The 23,863-nt window shown below is 51.2% G+C and overlaps 1 protein-coding gene across 2 annotated transcripts in view; it reads left to right on the top strand.

Moving 5' to 3' along the window:
• EXT2 (exostosin glycosyltransferase 2) overlaps nt 1-23,863 on the top strand; it is a 1,411,400-nt gene that overhangs the window by 1,032,921 nt on the left and 354,616 nt on the right. The window lies entirely within an intron of this gene.

The raw sequence follows: 23,863 nt of genomic DNA, 5'->3' as shown, positions 1-23,863 counted from the left end.
GACAGCACGTCGGCACATCAGTTACCTTAAAAGGAGGGGCAGCAGTACCTGCACCCTATGTACCTCACCGGCCTGTCCATGCATGATACGTGTGTGGTGTCCCACTCAGTTGATGGGCTGGAGCCCAGTTGCTAACTCCATATTCTTCTTTTTTCTGGTCCTCTTATTGTCTCTCCCCCTTTCTGTCCCCTTCCCTTTCTATCTCCCTTTCCCTTTCTCCCTTTCCCTCTCTCCCTCTCTCCCTTTCCCTCGCTCCCTTTCTCTTTGCCTTTTCTCCCTTTCCCTCCCTCCCTCTCCATTTCCCTCCCTCCCTCTCCCTTTCCTTCCCTCCCTCTCCCTTTCCCTCCCTCCCTCTCCATTTCCCTCCCTCCCTCTCTCTTTCCTTCCCTCCCTCTCCCTTTCCCTCCCTCCCTCCTTCCCTCTCCCTTTCCTTTCCTCCCTCTTCCTTTCCCTTTCTCCCTTTCCCTATCCCTTTCCCTTTTTCCCTTTCCCTCTCCCTTTCTCCCTGCCTTTCCCCCTCTTTCTCCCTTTCCCCCTTTTTCTCTCTGTGAAAGTACATCTTGTACGTCTCTGCTTTTCTTTGCTGTGTGTCTTTTTGCTTCTATTTCAGGAGAGAAGATGAGGAATCTCACGAATGTAAATAATTGTTCGTTAAGAAAGGATCCAAAGTGTAGGTGCACACATGACAATGTATGGGCCTATGCTTACTATTGTGGGATGACCATTATTGCAAGTCTGTTTGTTTATTGATTTGTGTATATATATATATATATATATATTGATTTGTATATATGATATTGATGGCACTATTGGGGCTTTATTCGGGAGAGTATGTTATAGAGGGAGGCCCTATAAAGGGGAGGAATGGGACCGTATATTTAAATGGGAAAGTACGTATAAATGTTAACAATATTAGTGGATTTACATATATTAGTAGCAGTATGAATGCTGACAATGGTACAACGTCCTTTCTTCGCCAGGCATTTCTACGCCTGCAATTTAAACATGCTCATCACATTTTTGGGGGGGGGGGGGTGGGAATGGGCACATAAGGGGTTAATTTGATGAACTTTTTTGTTATTTCATCCACGTTTAAATTGCAGGCGTAGAAATGCCTGGCGATGAAAGGACATAGAACCGCTAACAATAACAATGGAAATTAATATAGGAGTAACAATAGTGTTGATATAAATGTTTGTGATGATTATAACAGGTGCAATACAACAGCGAGAGTACGTGCACAATTGGCAATAGGGGGAACGGCGAAAAGGTTGTTTTAATTTGTGACAATATGATGGTATTTTCGATAGCACTGTTAAAGCTGGCACCTCTGGGCACGTGTATAGAATAATGAAAAAGGAAATATGAATGTAGTATGATACATATCAAGGGCTGGCTTTGGATGCGATTGAGGATATACATCATCCCGAATTTACCAACTCGTGGTATACTGACATGAGTGGCGTGGGAAGAAACATTGTGAATGGGAAACTGTTATGTGCGTTTACTCATTCCACAATCGTCAGGGGTTCCCAAGATTTTAGTACTGCAAGCAGTCCTAATTATAGAGGCACAATGCCTAGTTCAACTTGCACTATGCATAATGAAAGGAACATTCCAGGAACACAGTGTGCAGCTGCAATTGGTGGGTCCAGATCTTGGGAAGTGCAATGACAATCCAAACGACATCAAGTGTGTGGGGTTGCCCTATTTGATGGTGAAAGGACGCAAACATGTCAATAACATATGGCCGAACACGGCACTCTACCTTGCCCGGCAGAAGGACTGCTAACATATATAACAAGGATATGATAGCACACGTGGACAATTGCTTTGCACAAATCTAGACACATCATATCACAAAGCTTATGTGGATTACAACAATGGGGAAGCCGGTGAGAGTGCACTGGGAAGAAGTATATGGATTATGTTTCCACAGCATGGGTACAGTTTTTGTTGGCTCAAATGAACGTTGCAGTAAGATTCTCCTGATTACATACATGAAGAAGGGAATGGCAGCTGTAATGGATTACTACTGGGTCTGTGGCCAACAAGCTTACTTGCACCTCCCGCCATCATGGAGGGGCTGTTGTTCTTTGCTAGCAACGCTGCACTCGGCACTACTAGTAATCCCAGAACAACACCTGAAGGGGGACCACTGTGGAGCCAACTAGCCCTCCCGTATTTGAAAAAGAAGAGAAAAACCAGTTGTTTACACAAGAGCTCCACATCCTCCCAGGAAAACAACAGTTCCAAAAACTGAAGAGGGTAAAAAGATTGAATTCTATATAAAAAAGACTCTTCCACATTGCTTGCTGAAATACCATAAGAATACAGGCCCTTCTGCTCAGCAGAATCCTTATTTGCTTCTCTACTGTTGCCAGGAGTGCAGACCGCAGCCATCGCCAAATGTTTGCAGATCGTGCCTTGGGAGCTGGTCCAGCTCGCGAACGATACAGAGAACGGGTTCAACATGATCAAGGTTGAGTTGCGTGCATTGAGACTTAAGATGATGCAAAACCGGCATGTGGTGGACATGTTTGTTGGACATGTTAACAGCAATGGAAGGCGGAGTTTGCAAAAAGTTTGGCGATTTCTGTTGCACGTTCGTGCCTTCGGAGGATGCAGAGAATGCGTCGCTATGCCACATCATTGCAGCCGTCCATGGGCTGGGTGTTCGTATAAAGGAGGGAGGAGTACTGGATAGTGACTGGTTCACCGTGGCATTTGACTGGGCCCCGTCGTGGCTCGTAGCGCGAATAAGGATGTTGGTGCCCATCATCACGTTCATCCTTGTTATTTTCTGTACCTGTCAACTGGGCGTTCCATGTTGTGCCAATTGGTCATCTCGCCTTCCTCCACCATGACCATTGCTACCATCTGCCGACCCCCTGGCACTTCTTTTCCTATATGAGGGGGCATACTTCTGTTCCTCTCTACCATCTCCATCCTGCTACTACTAGGTGTCTTCAACATCCACCTAGACTACCCTTGCACAGCAACCGTCCTCTTCACTGACCTCTGCTCCTTCCTATCCCTCTCCATTCTTCCCTCTGGCCCTACCCATTCTGCTGGACACACGCTAGAGACCATCATCCACTCCAACCTCACTCTCTCTACTCCCCTGGTAACCCCTCTCTCCTGGTCTGACCACTCTCTCCTCACCTGCCGCATGTGTCCTTATGGCCCTGTGACAACTCATAAAGCTCTGCCAACCTTGTTCATGAACATCCATCCGATGAAACAAGTGTCACCTGCCGCCTTCTCTTCCACCTTCATTCCCCCTTGCCCAATCAACACAGATGTTTCAGCTGATTCTGCCCTCAGCAACCTCTATCTTTCCATGACCAGTCTGGATCCTGAGTATCCAGAGGCACGGATACTGCTCCTCTGAACACCCGTGAAGAACTGCTTGCATCTCCCAACTCAAACTCCCCTGCTGCCCTCATCCTTCTTGATCTCTCTTCTGCATTTGACACAGTGAACCCTTCCATCCTCATAAAATGGCTGGCCGATACCCTTGGCATCTCGGAGTGGGCACTGGAATGGCTTACCTCATTCCTAACTGACCGTTCCCCCAAAACCATTCTGGACCCTTTCTCCTCCCCTTCGTCCTCTGCCACCTGTGGCGTCCCCCAGGGCTCCAATCTTTCGCCCTGGCTCTTTAACATACACCTTTCTCTGCTGGGACAACTAATTTCTTCCTTCTCCCCCAACTTCCAGTGCTACGCTGACAATACACAACTTTTCTTAAAACTTCCCACTGACGCCCTTGCACCCTCCTTCATCCCTGAATGCCTTTCTGCCATCCAAGCTTGGTGCACTGCTAATGACCTCTGCCTCAGTGCCAGTAAAACAGAGATTCTCCCTATTGTACGTGTAAACTCTGGGGATAGATGGGGAGCTAGTGGTCAGCATCTTTTAGCCACCTTATTAAATTAAGTCGGAATTTTTGGTAGGACTGCTCTACTGTAAGGGTAGAGTGAAGAGCGTTCCAGAGTTGGGCTGCCTTGACCTGGAAGCTACTACCTCCCACTCTAGCCAATTTGTATCTAGGAATCGGAAGGCAGTTCGTGTTTGATACTCTAGTTGTTCTTGTTGTGGTTTTCAGGCTGATTCTGTCTGAGAGGTAGAGAGGAGCTACCTTGTTGATGCATTTTGGGTCCGCTGCACTTCTTCCCTGCACTCTGGCCTTCCTCTATGGGCCCACCACCCCCTCCAGTGAAGCTAGGAATCTGAGTCATCTTCGACTCCTCCCTTTCCTTCATCCCTCATATTCAGGACATTGTCAAGAAGTCCCAATTTCAGCTCTTCCTTCACAAAGGGACTCTACCCTTCCTAACCTTTCCCCAGAGACTCAATGTTGCCCGTGCTCTTGTTCTCTCCAGGCTAGACTATTGCAATAGCCTCCTCCTTAATCTTCCTTCCTCCACCCTGTGACCCATCCAGCTAACCCAGAATAGGGCAGCAAGACTTATCCTTGGCCTCAAGCCCAGGGACCGCATCTCTCCTGCCCTTCAAAACCTTCACTGGCTCCCGGTCTCAGCACAGATTAAATTCAAATCATTCTGTATCATCGACAGGGCTATCTGGGGCCGGAAACCACACTATTTTTAACGCTTCCTGACCAAATACTCCCCTTCTAGACTCCTCTGTTCCTCTGGCACCAATTCCTTGCCTGTTAAGTGCTTTGCTAAACAGAGAGCTGGTGGGCAATGACTTTCCTCGGCTGGCTCCCTCCTGTGGAACAGCCTCCCTCTCCCTCTGCGTCTTGAGCATGACCTCCTTAAGTTCAGAAAAAGCCTCAAGACCTTTCTCTTTACCTCTTCCTTCTCCTCCTCTGTTCCCTGCTAATCTTTTTTTTTTTTAACTTTGTTTATTTTAAATCAAGGCAGAATGATAAATACAGACATTACATGCAAGGGTTATCTCAGCAAGTTGACCCCCAGTCTTTAGACCCCCCCTGTGTCTTCTCTCTCTGTCCTCCTCCCCGGATTATCAGTCCCACAAGCTCTGCAAGCGGGTTCCTCCCGCCCGAGCGGTCTGGCCGGCGTCTCAGCGGTCAGGAGTCTCCCTCTGGGCTCGCCTGGTTCGTCAAGATCCAGAGGGCTCTGGCGGGCCTATAGGTCAGGGCGGGGAAGCGCTGGTCGAATTCTAGGACTGGGGCCCAGATGTTCTGAAAGCGGTGTAGCATCCCCGCTCGTGCTGCCGTTACCTTCTCCGCTATTAGAATGTCCCATACTTTGGTCCACCATTGAGCAATGTGGGGGCCTTCCGGGGATTTCCAGGTTCGGGCCACCACCGTTTTCCCTGCCAGTAGGCAGTGAGTCAATAGTTTCGCTCTGGGTCCGGAGCGCAGGTATATCCCGGGAATTGGAGCTCCTAACAGGATCGGCTCCGGTTTCAAGGGAATCATTGTTCCGGTAATCAGCGAAATAGACTCTAGACAAGCTTTCCAGAACGGTCGGATCTTCGGGCAGTCCCACCACATATGGAAGAAAGAGCCAGGGAGGCCGCATCCTCTCCAGCAAGCGTGGTCTATCTGGGGGTTCATATGGTGGAGTCTGAGGGGCGAATAGTACCATCGCAGCATGATTTTGTATGTGCATTCTCTGTTGGTGATGCAGGTGGATGCGGTATGTGTCCGGGTCCATATGTCCACCCAGGTTTGATCCTCTATCGGGTGTCCCAGGTCCGCTTCCCATTGGGCCATACAACGGGTTCTTGTGGTTAGGAAGTCGCTTAAGAAGCGTCTGTAGCGGGTGGATACGCTGCCACGAGTCGGGAGGTCTCCTAGGGTGAGTTCCAGGGCAGTGGGAGGACGGGTCGCTGCTTGCAAGGTTTGGGGGTGTGAGCACCAGTGGCGTAGTTGGATATAAGTAAATCTGTCACATTCCCGAAGTTGGAACTTCTCCTTACATTGGGCGAATGTGAGCGGTTTCTCCCCTGTATACAGCTGGTCTATAGTTTCTAGCCCACCTTTGGTCCAATTTTGGAAATTGCGGGGATGCATGCCCGGTGCGAACATTGGGTTGAGAAAGACCGGGGAGCGTGGGCTCAGTCCTCTTGGCACTCCCTTTCGTTTCAGCGCCCAGTCCCAAGTGCTAAGGGTGTGTTTGGTCGACAGCAGGAGCTCTCCCCCATGGGACCTGAGGGGGGGCGGGATATGTGGCAGAAACCGCAGAGGCAGGGGGGTCCGCGACTGTTCCAGCTCCACCCATCTCGGGCGGTCCGTCGTATTTTGCCAGGCCTGGACCCGGGCCAGTTGGGCTGCCACTCTGTAGGCCTGAAGGTCTGGAACCCCCAGTCCCCCCAGTTTGGGGCTCCCCAACATAGTTCTAAGAGGGATTCTCGCTTTCTTACCTCTCCAGATAAAGTTCAGCATTTTCCTCTGGATTCCTCGGAGAATCGGAGTGGGGATTGCCACTGGCAGTGAGGCGCATATGTATAGAAATCTCGGGAGAAGGTTCATCTTGCATGCCGTGATGCGTCCAAGCAGCGAAATCTCCTGGGTCCCCCATAGTTTCAAATCGCCCTCCAGTTCCTTGAGAAATCGGGGAAAATTGGATTTGTACGTCTCTTTTGGATCAGCCGGAATGTAAACCCCCAAATAGGGTTGGCGCTCCTTTCCCATATTATCGGGCACATCCTAGTCAGTGGCTCTCGCTCTGCTGGGGTGAGGCCAATGCCCAAGGCGGAAGATTTATCGAAGTTTATGGTGAGGCCCGAGACTTCGCCATAGCTGGTGATTTCGCGAATCGCATGTTCAAGCGATGAGGGGGCCTCCGAGATCGTAAGTAAAATGTCATCCGCATACAGGGCAAGTTTATGATGTGAAGGGCCGCTTGTTATGCCCTTGATTTGGTCATTCCGCCTAATTTTTTGTGCGAAGGGCTCCATGGTGAGTGCAAAAAGCAAGGGCGACAGCGGACAGCCCTGCCGCGTCCCGCATGACAAGGGGATTGGAGCCGAGAAATGGCCGTTGATCCTCAGGCTTGTTGTAGGTCGATCATAGTTGGCCAGCACCATCGTTCGGAACGCCGGTCCGAAGCCGAAGGCCCCTAAAGTGTGTCCCATAAACATCCAATCAACCCTATCAAAAGCCTTAGCTGCATCGAGGGCCACCAAGATTAGTTTTTGGGAGTTCCGGGAGGCGAGTTCCACCAGGTTCAGGGTTCTCCGGATATTATCGCCTGCGGTTCGGTGCCGGATGAACCCAGCCTGGTCTGGATGAATGATATTCGGCAGGATGCGATTCAAGCGGGTCGCCAAAATTTTTGAGTAAATGTTTGCATCTATGTTCAAGAGTGCGATGGGTCTATAAGAAGTTATGCTTCTTGGGTCTTTTCCAGGTTTAGGCAGAAGGATGGTGGTCGATTCCTGCATCGATGGGGTCACCGCCCCCGTTTCCCTGAAGGAGTTGAATAGGGTGGTGAGATGGGGGGTCAGTTGCGACCAGAATAGTTTGTAAAACCTGGTTGAGAAGCCATCCGGGCCAGGGGCCCGTGATTTGAGAGATTTGATGGCGTCCTCAATTTCCTCCCCCGTGATGGGCTCCTCCAGTTCATCTCTCATTGCGTCGGAGAGCTGGGGCACCTCTGCCTGCCAAAGGTATTCCTTCTGTTGTGCTGGGTTTCGTGGGGTTGCCTTCGCGGTTTGGGCCAAGTGCTCAATTGCGAGGCGTTGCTTCTCGGGTTCTGAGTGTAGTATGACCCCGTTGGTGTCTCGCAGGCCCATGATCGCGATGCTGCGTCTTTGCTTGGCTAATTTGGCCACCAGGAACCTGTTCGCTTTGTTGCCCTTCGCATAATACGACTGTTTGACCTTCGCCATTAGTTGGGCGGTTTGTTCCGCGTAATGGGCTTCCAGCCTCTTCCGTGCCGTGCGAATGGCCCGTTGTGTTCTGGGGGACCAGCCTTTGTCCTTGTGGAGTGCCTCGGCCTCTCTCAATTCGGACTCCAGGGCTGTCCGGGTTCGTCGTCTATCTCGATGGTAGGCCGCACCCTGGGCTATCAGGGAGCCCCTGATTACTGCCTTCATGGCGTCCCAGTTGTTTGCTAATGAGGTGTCTGAGGCCAGGTTTTCCACAAAGAAGTTCTTTATTTCCGTTGCGATCTTGTCTCTGGTGGCCATGTCGTTGAGGATTGGGTCATATAGCATCCATTTGCGCGGGGTGGTGGGGTCAGGGTTCTGAACCCGAAGCTCCAGGAGCACTGGAGCGTGGTCGGAGATCGCTCTTGTGCCGATAGTGACCTTCTTAACTGAAGGGAACGTGTGAGGTGAAATCAGGAATAGGTCAATCCTTGAGAAGGTGCGGTGGACATACGAGTAAAAGGAGAAGTCCTTATCATCAGGGTGAAACACCCGCCATGAGTCTATTATCTCCAGGGTCCTAAAAAGACGAAGGAGGCTGAGTGCTTGGGCGTAGTCGCCTGGGGTCGGGGGGTGTGATCGGTCTTTAGTGGGGTCAGGGACCCCGTTGAAGTCCCCACCGACAATCGTTTGGCCCTCCACGAAGTTGGCGAGCGATGTGCCCAGGGCGTCATAAAAATGTGATTGTCCAGAGTTGGGGGCGTATACTGAAACGAGGGTGTACAGGTCTCCCAACAGGAGACATTTGATCGCTATAAATCGGCCTTCTGGGCATGTCCTTGTTTCCAGAATCTGTGGGTTCAAGTCTTTCCTGAAGAGAATCGCCGTGCCTCCTTTTTTGCTTGTGCCAGAGGCAAAGAATTGAAGCGGAAATAGCCGAGACCGAAGGCGGGATACATCAGCGGGCAACAGGTGGGTCTCTTGAAGCATGGCAATCGCAGCCTCCTCGTCGCGGAGTTTTAATAGAATTGTCTTTCGCTTGTTAGGAGAATTCAAGCCATTAACATTCAGGGAGAGGATCCGAAGCGACTGAAAGTCCTCTGGGGGCTCACTCTCCGTTCCCTGCGTTAGGGGGGGGGGGATCCTGGGGTGGAGGTTCAACTGCCATGACTGACGGAAGCACTCACAAAATCATTCTGCGCTTGAGGTTTTAACACGAAATCCCAACGGGGGATCTCAACTTTAACAAGGCGGTAGACCGACTTTGTTAGTGCGGTCATACCTAAGCCCAACAGGGCCAATTGTCCCATATTGTGGGTTCCCAAGGAACAAAAGATGGAAGGTATCCTTGGGGTGGGTATGAGCCATGGGAATGCCCCGCCGCCGTCGTGTACTTAAAAGAGGTTGGCATGTAGGTAGCGGGTTCTGATTCAGATGAGTATATCTGTGTCCCGGCTAGCTCATTGACAGAGCCTGGGACCGTGGAGGCGTCCACGTTCATCATTTCTTGTTGTTTCGACGACCAAGGCGTGCGTTTAGCTTTGGGGGAGGGAGGCGGACCAGGGTTCTCAGTCCCCTCTGAGAGTGGCGTGGGAGGGTCCCGGGGAGCGGTCGAGTGCAATATTTTCTCCGCGTCTTCCAGGTGGCTGATTCGGCGTAGAGTGCCATTATATGTGAATTGAAGAGCTGTCGGGAACAGCCATCTGTAACGGATCTGTTGCTCCTGGAGGAATAATGTCAGAGGCCGAAGTGCTCTTCTTTTCTGGAGTGTGAGTGCCGAAAGGTCCTGGTAAATTTGAAGAGGGGTGCCCTGGAAAGTGATCTCTTCACCTTGGCGGCTGATCGCTGATATCGCTTCTTTCGTTGTAAAGAAGTGGACCCTAGTGATCACGTCTGGAAGCGGGTCCGAATCTGTCCCGCGGCGCTGGCGAAGCCTGTGGGTGCGGTCCAATATGAGGTGAGATTTGTCCAGATCTGGAAGTAGAGCCTCGAAGAAGTTTGCCACGTAGTCCGCTAGCTTGTTATCGGGGACGGAGGATGGGATGCCCCGGATGCGGAGATTATTGCGTCGGGCCCTATTTTCGAGATCTTCCTGTTTAAATTCCATGATCTCGCATTTGTGATGCAGGGAATCGATCGATTTTTGCATTTCCCCCAGAGCGGTGGTGTGCTCCTGGGCATGATCTTCGATCTCTCCAAACCTCTGCTCGAGTTCTGTGACTCTCTGATCTGTTTGGTCAACTTTGGTGGTGAGTTCCGAGAGGCAAGCGCGGAACTCAGATTTGATGTCCGCCATGAAGGCTATTAGGTCTCCTTTAGTGGCAAGCTCGCCCCTGTCCTCTTGTTGCTTCTGTGGGGTCAGTTTGGGAGGTTCCTGTTTCTTGGGTTTCTCTGTAGCCGTAAACATGGCGGAGATATCCGTACCTTTGCTCACTTTTGTTTGTCTCGACATGTTGCCTACGCCAAACAGTTCCAGTCGGGAGACTAGCGGCAAGGCCCAGGACGGTGGGAGATGGCAGCTGGAGAAGATGGGTGGGCAGGGGCGCCCCAGGAAGGGTGGAACGGGGGGAAGGACTTCGGTAGAGCTGATCCAAGATGGCCGCAGTGGTCCCGACTTGATCTGCAAAGTAGGGAGAGGAGTGGGGACCTGCTCCCGGTAGCAACCCAGAAGGGGTCCAGGCTGCCCAACCGGAATCAGGGGGTTCTATATTAGGTACTGCTCCCCCTCTCCAGCTCTTCTGCCTCCTAAGGTCCCGCTACCGACAGGTGTGGAGCGTGCTGCCGAGCCCCAGTACGGCGGCCATCTTAGTTTCGTCCGTCGGGTACGGGAGAGAAGTTCAGCTTCAAATTTCTAGTAGAACGCCGCCACGGTCGAAGACGATGTTTAGCCAGGTTATGCCATGTCAGTTCCGGTCGCTGTAGATGGCATTAGCGACACGAAACCCCGCCTAGAACCGCCAGATTTCGACGGCGGCGTCGGACATCCCACGGGCGGCCTCAGAGGAGCGACCACATCGATGGCGCTCCAAGCCACGCCCCCCGTTCCCTGCTAATCTTACAGCAGCGTGACTGATGTGCAGGGCCCTTGTGTCCTCGGCGCCTTGACCCCCCACATCACTCATCGCAGGCGTTGTCTTTCTGCTGCACTTACTTGGGCTCACCCTACCCATGGGTGGTTGCACTTAGATCCTTCTCCTCTTAGCACTTACCCTGAGCACTTCTCCATGAGCATCAAAGCACCTATCCCTCTCCTCTCACCCCTCTGCACTTGCACGTTCTGAACACTCACAAGGAATAGTAGGTTCATCTCCCCTCCCCTTTATTCTCATTATTTTTTTTGTACTATTAATTCAATTATTTATCCTTGCTGTAATTCATGGTCTACCGCCCCCTGTCCCCACCCTGTTTGCCCTGTGGGCGCTTTGAAACAGTTTTGCTAATTGAATAAGCGCCTAAGAAGTGACCAATAAATAAAATAAATAGTGCAAGAATGATGGTGTCAATTGGGGTTTCAAAAGCACCTTGCAAGACAAGGGATAGTGAAGTACAGACTGATCTCCCACAGTGTGGCCCTAAGCATGAAATGCTCCACATCCCATATGGAAGTGAAGTTGATCATCTATACCACACTATCATTCTCCAGCATGGGGTCTGGCATGGATTCACATGCTCATGAATATTCCCCGTCGTCAGGCTGGGAATCCTCAGTAAAGAAAAAATCAGTTTCAGTTTAGTTTCTGAACTGTCTTTCTACTAATAACCAATCACTGGTCTCTGGGTCATACTGCCCCCAGCCAATGACTGCCCTCTACCGAAGCCCCTCCTCTGGCAGCCATCTTCAGATTTTTACCGCACGTTCAAGTGTTGGGAGTCCTCGTGCTATAGCTCTCGAGCTTTTACTTCGTTTTCGTGCTTTTTCAAAGAGATTTTCTCATTTTTCGGTTAAATCGAGCCTCAAGCTCCACCGTTCTACTTCCGATTAACGGGGACCCATTTCGGAATTTTCTACGCCCCTCAAGGGTGAAGTTTTCGTCGAGTCACGCTTCTTGGAGGATTCCAGAAGATCTGAGGCCTACCTTGGACATGGCCCAGGACAAGGGAAGCTCGACGCCCAGATCCAAGCTGTTCAGGAACTGCCCTGGATGCAGGTTACAGAATGTTTTCAAGGAGGATGAGCATTCTAGATGTCTCTACTGCCTTCATGAGGACAAGATGCACGTGGAGAAGGACTGTGCGTTCTGCAAGAACCTATCGGAACGGACCATGAGGGATCGTCGTACCCGCCTCGCCAGCTGGCTGGAGAAGGGCCCAGCAGGTGAGAAGAAGAAAAGGTCCGAGCGGTCTTCTAAGTCCTGTGAGGGCGCCCTGGCAACGGCGGCCCAACAGAAGGCTAAGCACTGCGAGTCCGCGGGCACCGCGAGCGCCGAACGGTTGGGCTCTTCGGCTGCCAGGCAGGGCGCGCCTTCCCCAGCACCATCAACCACGAGCCAACACTCTGGTTCGGGGAAGAGGAAATCCAAGAACCCGGGTAAGCTTCTGGAGAGGACCCGGTCGATCTCGAAGGGAGCCGAGGGGGCGCGAGGCAGTGACCCTCCCCCAAGGTGAAGGCCCAGGACGCACCTAAGGTGGTGAGGGCCCTGATCCAACCGGCGAAGGCCTCTATCGAGGGAGTCGCAGCGGCCCTGGCGAAGCCGGCGGAGACTACGCCAGTGGAAGCGACCTCGGGGCCCAGAGTGTCCCTGCCACCGCAGAGGGAATCCTCTTTCCAGCCCATCGACAAGACCCCGTGAAGATCCCGGGGAAAAAGAGGAGGGGCCCCTGGTGGCCATTACGGACACGGATTCAGCCTCTGAGGAGGTGCTGCTGGAAGCCGTGAAGGGCTTCAACGAGAGGTTCGAGGAGGTACAATCCCACGAGAGAGATGCTGCTGATGTGATCGAAGAAAACGACGAGGGCGACGACGAAGGCCCAGTGGAGGAGCAGCCATCCCGCCCGTCGCAGCCATTGCCCGAGCCTCAGGACAGCTCGGCTGCCATTTTGTTGGCTATCCAATCCTTATGCACCGAGTTAAGGATGAGATTACCATGACCCCTGGTGGAGGATCCAGAACCAGGACCGTCGGGAAGCCCTCCGAACAAGCAGAGGAGAGTCCACCACGCCCCACTCTTCGTGCCCACAAGGCCTGTGGAGCCCTCATCCCCCTCGCCGGACCCACGAGATGACACAGCGACGGATACAGCGACGGGAACGGATGACGACAGTGGTGACAACAGGACGGACCTCCCATCACCACCCCTTCGGGCTTCTCCGCCTGACGAAATTGGCTCTTTCCACACCATGATCGCCAGGGCATCCAAGCTCTTCCAGCTCTGCCCGGAGGAACAGAAGAAGGAAGGCTTCCTCTACCAACGGCGGGAGGCCAAGAGAAAGACGGTCCTTGCGGTACCGTTACTCGATGATATCTGGGGCGAGGGACTTGTGGTCCTGAAGAACCCTTGCACGACGCCCGCCAAGAGAGACCGGTACGAGAAGAAGTACCGGGTCCCCGGTGCTGCCCCTTTGTGCCTCAGGGCCCAGCTTTTGCTGGATTCGGTCGTCTCTGCAGCAGCCAAGAAGAAAGCGGCGGGTGCGGCGGCTTCAACCTCCACTTCCCCACCAGACGGCGAGGGAAAGAAATTGGACGCCATGGGGCGACGGGTCGTCTCGTCGGCAGCAACGACAATTAAGGTGGCTAACGCCTTAGCGATTGTGGCCCGTTACGACAGGGAGCTTTGGTACAAGATGGCTCCCCTGCTGGACTTCCTACCAGACGACAAGAGGGCGGAGGCTCTAGAGATTCTGCAGGAAGGTGAGGTGGCGTCGGACCACACCATAACGGTGGAAATGGACATTGCCGACACTGGATTTTGTCAGTTAGGCAACAGTGTTTGCCTTCAACGACGAGGATGCCTCAAGGCGACGGACTTCCGTCAGGACGTTCAGACCAGGGTGTTGGACATGCCATTTGACGGCAACAACCTGTTTGGAAAGGTGGTAGATGAGTCGCTCCAGGCCATCAAGACCGACACTGAGATGGCCCGAGCCCTGGGAGTCCTGCAACGACTGCCCTTTCGGAGCACCGGAGGCAGACAAGGGGCCTCCAAGGGATCCAGCGGTGGCTCCTCTACGTACCGCCAGGCGGCCCGCTCCTCGTCCCAGGAGGCCTACAGAGGTTGCGGCAAACAAGGAGGATCTTGCCGCCATCGTCAAGGAGGCCAAGGCGGCAAGGCCACTTCCAAACAAGACTGAACCGGCCGTAGTGTCTGGCCCCCACAGAAGCACCCCGGTGGGAGGCCGTCTGACGAAGTTTGTCAGCGTGTGGGAGTCCATCTCCACCGACCCTTGGGTACTGGATACCCTGACCCGCGGGCACTCGCTAGAATTCCTGAAGAAGTGTCCCCGCATTCCTCCTGTGGTCAGGAAGGAGAATCACGTCCCTCAACTGCTGTTGGAGGTAAAGGCGATGCTCAAGAAAGGTGCCATCGAGCTCGTCCCCAAGAGGCTCCGGGGCTCAGGAGTATACTCAAGATACTTCCTCGTCAGAAAGAAGACAGGCGGTTGGCACCCCATCCTGGACCTACGTCGGCTAAACAAGTTCATCAAGGCACAGAAGTTCAGGATGGTCACCCTCCAGCAAGTGCTGGGACAGCTGGAGGAGGGCGACTTCCTATCGTCGTTGGACCTGGAGGATGCTTACTTCCACATCCCCATTCTAAAAGGACACCGAAAGTTCCTCAGATTTGTAGTCCAGGGACGTCACTACCAATTCAGAGCTCTGCCGTTCGGATTGAAGTCGGCACCCAGGGTGTTTACCAAGTGCCTAGCACCAGTGGTGGCGCGGCTGCGCCTGCAAGGCATCCACGTCTACCCCTACCTTGACGACTGGCTCATCCGTGCAAGGACAAGAGAACTCGCCGTCGAGCACACGGCGAGGACCGTCCGCCTACTCACAGAGCTAGGATTCGCCATCAACTACCCCAAGTCCCAACTGGTTCCGTCGCAGTTCGCACTGTTTCTGGGAGCGAAGCGCAACACAGTGGAGCGATTGGCGTCTCCGTCGGAGGAGAGGACGAAGGCCATTTTGGGCAAGGTGCAGCACCTGCTAGCCACAGACATGGCCAGGGTGAGGTCCATCAAGTCCCTCCTCGGGATGATGTCCTCAGGCATCTACCTAGTGCGCCTTTGCAGAATACGGATGCGTCCGCTACAAGAGTTCCTCGACGTCCGCTGGACGCAGGCGGCAGGCAGCTTCGAAGACAGGATCCCGCTCAACGAGATCTTCCGTCGGGCGATTCAGTGGTGGGGCACCCGTGCGCACCTCACGGCTGGCACGGACTTTCAGACCCCGGCGTATCAGGCGACGGTGACAACGGACGCCTCCCTGGAGGGATGGGGTGCTCACACCGGAGATCTCCACGCAAGAAGCCTTTGGCTCCTGGAGGAGAAGTCTCTTCACATCAACATCCTGGAGCTCCGGGCCGTGTTCTGGGCGCTCAGATCATTCCTCCCGTCCCTCAAGGGCAAGGTGGTGAGGATTTTCACCGACAACACCACCACGATGTTCTACATCCGGAAGCAGGGAGGAACCAGATCCCCAGCTCTCTCCAAGGAGGCCCAGGATCTGTGGAACTGGGCCGTCGCCCAGGGGATGTTTCTGGTTCCCTTCCACCTGGCAGGGATAAAAACACCATCGCCGACTCACTCAGCAGGGAGCTACGCTTGTGCCACAAGTGGGAACCATGCCAGGATCAGGTGGATCGGCTCTTCCGACGTTGGCGCAAACCCCAGATCGATCTGTTCGCGACAGCAACAAACTCCAAGTGCCAGAGGTTCCCCAGCAGGTTTCCCCGGCCGAGGAGCATGGGCGATGCTTTCACATTCCCCTGAGACGGCCAGTTCCTGTACGCGTTCCCTCCTTTGCCGTTGCTGCTCTGTCTCATCAACCAACTCAAGAGGTCCCGGTGCAGGATGATCCTCGTCGCACCGGCGTGGCCGAGACAGATCTGGTTCCCGGACCTTCTGGACTTGTCAACGTCCCCACCAGTCAAGCTGCCGACGGACGCGGATCTTCTCTCCAGAGAAGGAGGCGCCATTCTTCATCACGACCCGGTGTCGCTGAACTTGCAGGCCTGGCTCCTGCAGCACTAGAGTTTGGAGAGTACGATATCCCGGCAGACTGCAGAGAGGTTCTTGCAAAGGCCAGGGCATCCTCAACTCTCAAGTGCTATGGACATAAGTGGAAGAGGTTCTCTGTCTGGTGACATGCACAGAAGATTAACCCTTTATGGATTACGGCACCTCAAGTGCTACCATACCTACTGTCGCTGGCCAAGGCTGGACTAGCTCACGCTTCCATCAAGATACATCTGGCAGCGATCTCCCGATACACCAGAACTACAGGACGGCCGTCCTTGTGGTCTCATCGACTGGTGAAGGAATTTATGAAGGGACTGTTCCGATCGTTCCCGCCGGTGAAGGCTCCAGCCCCGGCATGGGAGCTCAACGTGGTGCTGACCAGGCTCATGTGACCGCCATTCAGGCCTTTGCATTCGGCCCCGTTGAAGTTCCTGTCGTGGAAGACAGCGGTCCTTGTGGCCATCACCTCTGCACGACGCGTGGGAGAGATTCAGGCCCTATCCTGCAAGCCTCCATACTTGACTGTTCACGATACGAGGCTGGTGCTGAGGACGCACCCCTCTTTCATGCCCAAGGTGCCGTCGGACTTCCATCTTAACAAGCCCTTGGTGTTGCCAGTTTTCTTTCTGTCGCCTTCGTCGCCGGCCGAGAGGACTTTGCACTCGCTGGATGTAGCTAGAGCGCTTAAGTTCTACGTGGACTGTACGAAGAGTTTTCGGAAGACATCACTGCTATTTGTGAACTTTGGACCTGTGAACCAAGGGAAGGCTCTCTCGAAGGCTTCCTTTTCCAGATGGCTCTCCGGTTGCATCATACACTGTCATCGGTTGGCCAACCGACCGTTGCCCAGCCGTCCGAGAGCCCATTCGACCAGAGCGATCGCTGCTACTACGGCGTTCTTGTCTGGTGTGCCCCTGCTAGACATCTGCAGGGCTGCTACGTGGAGGTCGACACACACCTTCACAAGATTCTACTGTGTCGACCGGGATTCCAGGGAGGAGTCCAGAGTCGGCCAAGCAGTGCTGCGCAACCTGTAGGCCTAAGGTGGGCCTGGTGAGGAGGTAAGAATTGCTTAATGTTGAGTTTATGTAATGCTTAATGTTGAACCTTTTGCCACCTCCCGTGGTTGTGCATGTGTGTACTGCTATGTATTCTTATATTCATGAGCATGTGAATCCATGCCAGACCCCATGCTGGAGAAGGAACAAGTTACTCACCTGTAACTGTTGTTCTCCATCATGGGTCTGGCATGGATTCACATGCGAACCCTCCCGCCTACCCCTCTGCGGCTCTTCTCTTGGTCCTACTGCCACTTTACGTGCTACCAAATCTGAAGATGGCTGCCAGAGGAGGGGCTTAGGTAGAGGGCAGTCATTGGCTGGGGGCAGTATGACCCAGAGACCACTGATTGTTATTAGTAGAAAGACAGTTCAGAAACGAAACTGATTTTTTCTTTACCGAGGATTCCCAGCCTGACGACTGGGAATATTCATGAGCATGTGAATCCATGACAGACCCATGCTGGAGAACAACAGTTACAGGTAAGTAACTTGTTCCTTACTCAGCCCCCTGATATAGAGAATTATACAGAGGTTTGGGTTACCTGGCAGGGGATGGGGGGATGCATCTATATGACTTACTCACCTGAGGAATATGCGCATAGAGGGGAGAGTTTTCAGTCAGTATGCAGGGTCGTGGGTACCGATAAAGGGGGGACAGCCATATGTGGAAGGAGAAAGCAGGAACAGAGGGGTATTAAAGAGTTTGTTACTGTAGAAGTAACGTAAGGGGGGAATGTTAAGAAGGAGGTGACCCCAACCCACCCCCCCCCCCCTAAGCTCTTTAGAGTAAGGCGAGCGGCATTCGAAATACTGTGACGGGCCAGGGGGGAGGGGCAACAGTGGTAGGACCCCACCCCAATATAATTAACCCACATAGTATACCTCAAGGCGCAAGCAAGACTGCCATTTTGTATAGATGTTAGTGCATTCTGTGTAGATGTTAGTAACCATAGTTTGGAGACAAGGCCTGCGCAGTGTGGCATTTCATGCACTAAACCCCGATTGTGGTATCGGGTAATAATGTCCCCAGACATAATGTCCCTATACGTAATGTCGCCAGGAAAAGCCATTGGCGACATTATATATGGTGACATTATGTATGGAGATGGGTTGCAGGGAGGTCCCCTGCTCCCCTTGTAAAAAAAAAAAGACAAAATAATTCAGGGGTTGCGGGGGTGTCCCCCATTGTTCAATGCAATAATGTCTCTGCAGAAAACAGTGACTTTTTTGTTAGGAGACATTTTTGCAGGGACATTATTACATGGAACCATAATTGTGAGGCCAGGGAAATCTCCAGCCATGCCCAAGCTCATGTGAGGACATCCCACATCCCCACTGCGTTTGCGTGATCTCATTGTCAATTGGCCAAGTACGATCGTTATCTTTGTCTTCCCTCTGTTCCCCCTCCCTTGCCTCATCACACCTTGAAACATTTGTGTATTGGCACGTTATAAATGCCATATCATATGAACCGCCATAAAGTTAATTTATTGTTCTAACAGTGTTGTAAAGATGTTTTTCTATCCGCAAGGAATATGCCCTACAAGGCACTGATCATAGACCAGCACCTGGTGTGCATGTTCTCACACTGGCCAAAGCATGACCTGGCCCATCCCCAAGCGACCACGAGTTACAGCCCATATAACTGACTAAACCTCAAGATCCCTGAATTCCAAGGCACCAGGTGCCCTTTGACCACCAACCCAAAAGGAACAAGTCCTGAAATGTTCAAATTGGATGGACATTGCACGTCTTTGAGCTATAATCGTATGATTTGTATTGCAAGGTGTCTGGGAGGGATAAATTATAGTTCAAAATGAAGGTGGAGACCTTGGAGCCGGATGGCGCAGAAGGGCGTAAGTGACCTGTGTGTGTGTGTGAAGGTTAGAGTGCCCCAGAACCTCCTTTGTGCCAGTCGCGAGGGGCATGGCAACATCGTCTGCCCTACAAAGAGGGGTGCCAATAAGGGACATTTGTGCAGCAGCCACTTGGTGTACCATCTATACCTTTGTAAAACATTACTGTCTAGACTAATTTTTACCTCAGGAATGAGGATTTCGGAAGGCAATCTTTCATTCGGTCCATGACTAATATTAACTCTGGAAATTCTTGCTCCTGCCTCCAGAAAACACTGCTTTGGGAGTCTATCAAAACATGAGAAATACGTGGGAGGATACAATCCATTCAAAGAACAAGTTACTTACCCCTAGCGACGTTCTTTTGACTGGATGTTCCTGCCACTTATTCCTCATTGCCCCTCTCAACCTACCCCGCTGTAGACTTTCAAGGCACTACGCTTTACGCTCTTTTAGAGTCTGATACAGTATGATGCTAAACGGGTAATTCCGCAAAGGAAAACAGAACTGAAGCCAACAGGCGCTGCGCATGCTATATATCCTGGTCATGTCGACCTCGACGCACATCGCCTTCTGCCATTTAAGAGTAACATCCAGTCGAAAGAACATTACCAGGGGTAAGTAACTTGTTCTTTGCTAAACTGGCATCATGATACTGCCTACCAAAACCACAAATGGCCCTCAGTGTGCCATTTTGGATGGTCTGCAATTTTTGAAGATTTGCAAGAGAGGTGCCAGCCAGAAGGCCATTACAATAATCTAGTTTAGACTTAATTTGTTAAAACGTATGCCAAGAGGGATCCATTTTCCTCATACAAGTAAGGTCTAATCTGTCTCAAAAGTTTAACATAGGCACAGGAATAACACAACTGAGCAATGTGTTTTTTCATTGAAAGCTGAGAGTCCAAATACACTCCTAAAGTTTTAACAAAAGGGACCACTGGAATGATTCAATCACCAATCATAAATTGAGTATAACAAAGCTCCAACTTTTTTAGCTGAGGACTGGACCCTACAATCATGAGTTTGGTCTGATCATTCAACACCAGTGAGTTAACAGCCATCCATGAATGAATGGAAGAGTATATCTGATTGATTGGCCTCTGAGTCCCGGCCATAGTTACCTGAGAGCTCAAGAAATATCTGTATGTGATCTGCAGAGTTTGTATAACTAACTCTGAGACTATTCAGGAGATCAAAAAGATGGTGGGTATGCATGTTGTAACGTATCGGAGAAAGGCACGGGCCTGTGGAACCCTACCTGGCAACGGCGGATCTAGTCTGAGATCTGTCTCCACCATTATTCGCTTTTTTGGAGGGATCAAGTGCATATATGCTCTCTACACCTTATATGTGTTTTCTCATGAAGATTTCTCAACTGGTATGTAGGCTTGCCCTGTCAGGATGTGGGGGACCATCCCTGGGACTCAGGGTTTTGGTGGTAGTTCCTGGTTGGTAAAACCTCTTTGTCTTCTGCTCTCCTGTTACCATGTTCTGTAGGCTATGGTTGACCTCGATGATCCCACTACGTGTTACAGATGGCACATAAACCACTCCATCTCAAGGATTCTTATTGATTTATTTGTGGGGTGTAGGGCCGCCCCTATCTAGCTCTCATCTTTGCTGGGATTCCTGCCATATTCCAGATGTCCCTAACTCTGGGTTAGTAGTATTGAATGATAGCTTCCACTGTATATTGTGAAGGCATCATGAAGTAAGACACAGACGGCAGATTCAATGTAAAAAATAAAATGGTTTATTAAATAAAATGTCAGGATGGTAGAAAGTCTAACTTGCCCTATGTTAAGGTGGGATTTCACTACCTGAACGAAACTAAGGAAAGTCTGATTCAAACAGTTCAACGTAATAGTTTCTGTGTCCAAAACCTGTCATTGCCCTCACAACTAAAGCTTAACAATGTGTAGGGATGTCAATAATAAAAGAAATGGTGATCAACAGAACGTTCTGAGCTTCTACCTGCTCTTGGCTTCCTCTTCAGCTCCTCTTCCCCAAGTTAAAAACCGTTCCACAAAAGTCTCAAGATTACCTTTCCCATGTTAAAGGCAATCTAGTTCCATTGAATCCCCGGGGTTCCCTTCCCGAAGTTCAAGGCAACAATGATAATGATCGCTGCCATTGTGCTCCAATGCACAAAACAAAGCACAACACACTCATATCGTATCATATTCCCCATCTCCCGCCCCTGATGCCGGATTGGTGCTCAGCAGGTCTTCAGCACTAACCAGAACGCCGGCAGGCGTGAGCCGGCTTCCTGCACTAAGGCGCTGAACAAAGGCGCCTGTCATGAGCCTATCTAGAGCCTGTCTAGAGTCGGCCTAGAAAGGCAACAATGATTTTCCTGCCAATGACCGCGTAAGCCTGTACAATCTGCACCTTCAGCCAACTGTCTTGTCTTATTACCGGAAGGCTGATAACCGCCACACTTGGGACTCCGCCATTTCCATGCTTCCCTAGTTAGAGCGCACCCCTGCTGCACCACGTATATGATGGTCTGAGCACGGTGCCTTAACGCTTCTGTAAGTACCTTGGAAATCAACTTTACTTCCTCATACTGTGTATGTTATCGCTTGCTCGACTCTTGCTCCAGATGTGTACTCTCGTCCGACATATTGCATCTACTATCTACCAAGCATTTGTAACGCCTGCACTGACTTCTGTGTGTTATATTACCTGTATTGCACCACGGTACCCTGCTACGTCCCGTTACTGATATGTTATGACCTAGCCTAGCATACTTGAGGCCGCCTATAGCCTTGAATGCTGCCATTTGTGCAATATTAGACTGTTCTTGCTGGCCGTTTGCATTTTGCACTGTCAGAGTACCCAATGACATGCCTTGATTTAAACTGCTTTCTATGTGTGCCCATTAAGTACCAGTGACATGTATAGCACAACGCACTTGCCACCTTGTTGTGTGGTGCACCTCGCCCGCTGCCTCAACTCGCCTCTATGATAGCCAGTTGTATCCTAGCCCTTTAGCCCTAACGTTTCTCAGACTCCCTGCAAACGAGATCTTTTTATGTAATATCCTCATGCTGTATAGTGAACTGTGTTGCACATCTGCCGTGCATGCCAATTGTGTGCACTTTGCCACAAGTGTTCCTCATTGTCACAGCTCTGCCAACGTATGTGAACAATGTCTTACTGTTGAGGAGGCCCTACGTCCCCATTACAAACTGCTTTTGTACTTTTCTCGCTTGCCACCTGTTCCTTGATCCATGTGGCATGTACACTAGCAAACTGTAACATAGGCTAAACTTGACCTGCTCCAAGCCAAATGCCCCTATGCGGACTTTAAAGGTTATGCAAGCCCACAAGGTGTACCTGCCTAATGCTTTATCCATTCGGATATTAGCCATGCTGTCACTACAGCTATTGCTTTAATTCCTCATTCACAGCTCCACCTACCTTATTATGTCCAAATTAGTACCAGTGACAAGCTACCCCATCTCCAAACACATGGACTCCAATCTGGGGCTCAGCAGCAGTGTCACATGTCTCACCATGACACCTACTCTTCCACGCTCCGTCGACATCCCGCCATCAAAATTCCTGCAATCTTGCCTCAACACAGGCCTATAACACACCCAGAAACTCCCCTCTCTAACCTCTAATATGGTGCACACCGACCGTTATCTCAATCTAGCCTTCTCACAAGCCACAGCAACTGCACCTCTTATTTCACTGCCATCTACTGATTGCACGTCCCAGCTAGTCCAACTTCCTGGATTTACCCCCTCTTCAGGCAACACCACCACCTGCCCACTACCTTCGAGAAATTACTGATTAGCCTTCAGATCTTCAAGCCATCACATTACATCAGGTATCACCACCGATTGCCCATTACCTCTGAGAAACTACAGACTAGGTTCCAGATGTTCCTGCCATCACACTACACAGGCTAACACAGCAGCGACATCCCTGACTGACAATCCCAATTCACCACCCATTAGAGTGGCTAAGAACCATAAGTTGCAGGTGCCTATAGTTAGTCCCCCTGCCACTACCATCAAAGCAGGACTCATTAATGCGAGATCTCTTCAAGCAAACACTCTGGACATATGCGATACCATAACACTTAATGAACTTGACTTCATTGCCATTACGGAAACATGGTTAAATACAGCATCAGGCCCTGCTCTGTCACTGGCCATTCCTGATAACTATTCCATTTTACGCTCAGACAGGGATGGTTATACATCCAAGGGAGGAGGAATCGATATCATTCACAAAACAGTGCTAGATCTAAGAATGACCAACAAGCAACATCTACCGTCTGCGGAACTATTATCTGTGAAACTTTCCACATCCACTATCACCATGCATTTGATTTTCCGACCCCCAGGCCCAACCACTACATTCGAAAATTACACATCACAGCTACTGTCTACCAACACCAAAAGTAACTCCCAAGTCATTATTTTAGGAGACTTTAACCTAGGCCTCCATGACCTCCATGACGATACAAAAGCTACTGCCCTAAAGGACAACATCTCTGAGCTAGGGTTCTCACATTGCATAAAAGACCCTACCCATAACAAAGGAAGAACTTTAGATTGGCTAGCAGACCACAACTGCAACATTAACATGCTTGCCAATACCCTGTGCGCTTGGACCGATCATCACTTAATCACATTCACCAGCAACAAGGCAGCACCCCCAACCCCACAAACACAAGCTCCTGATATGACGAGAAGCAAACAGAACCTCATGTTAGAGAACCTACTACCCTTGCTAAAACCTATCACTCATCCTGACACACTGCACTCTGACCCATAAATCCTAGTGAACATATACAATGACACCATCCTCATTGTCATCAACGCCATAGCATCTCTGAAACTCCAAAGATCCAAACCTCGCGCTCACATCAATAAATGGTACACCCCCCCAACTTAAGATCCTAAGGAAAGTGAAAAGAATGTCAGAATCTGCTTG

This window comes from Ambystoma mexicanum, chromosome 11, assembly GCF_040938575.1.
Source record: "Ambystoma mexicanum isolate Mex_15411 chromosome 11, UKY_AmexF1_1, whole genome shotgun sequence".
NCBI lineage: Eukaryota > Metazoa > Chordata > Amphibia > Caudata > Ambystomatidae > Ambystoma > Ambystoma mexicanum.
Note: the sequence above shows the minus strand (reverse complement) of the source record. Positions and strands in the feature narration are given on the sequence as shown.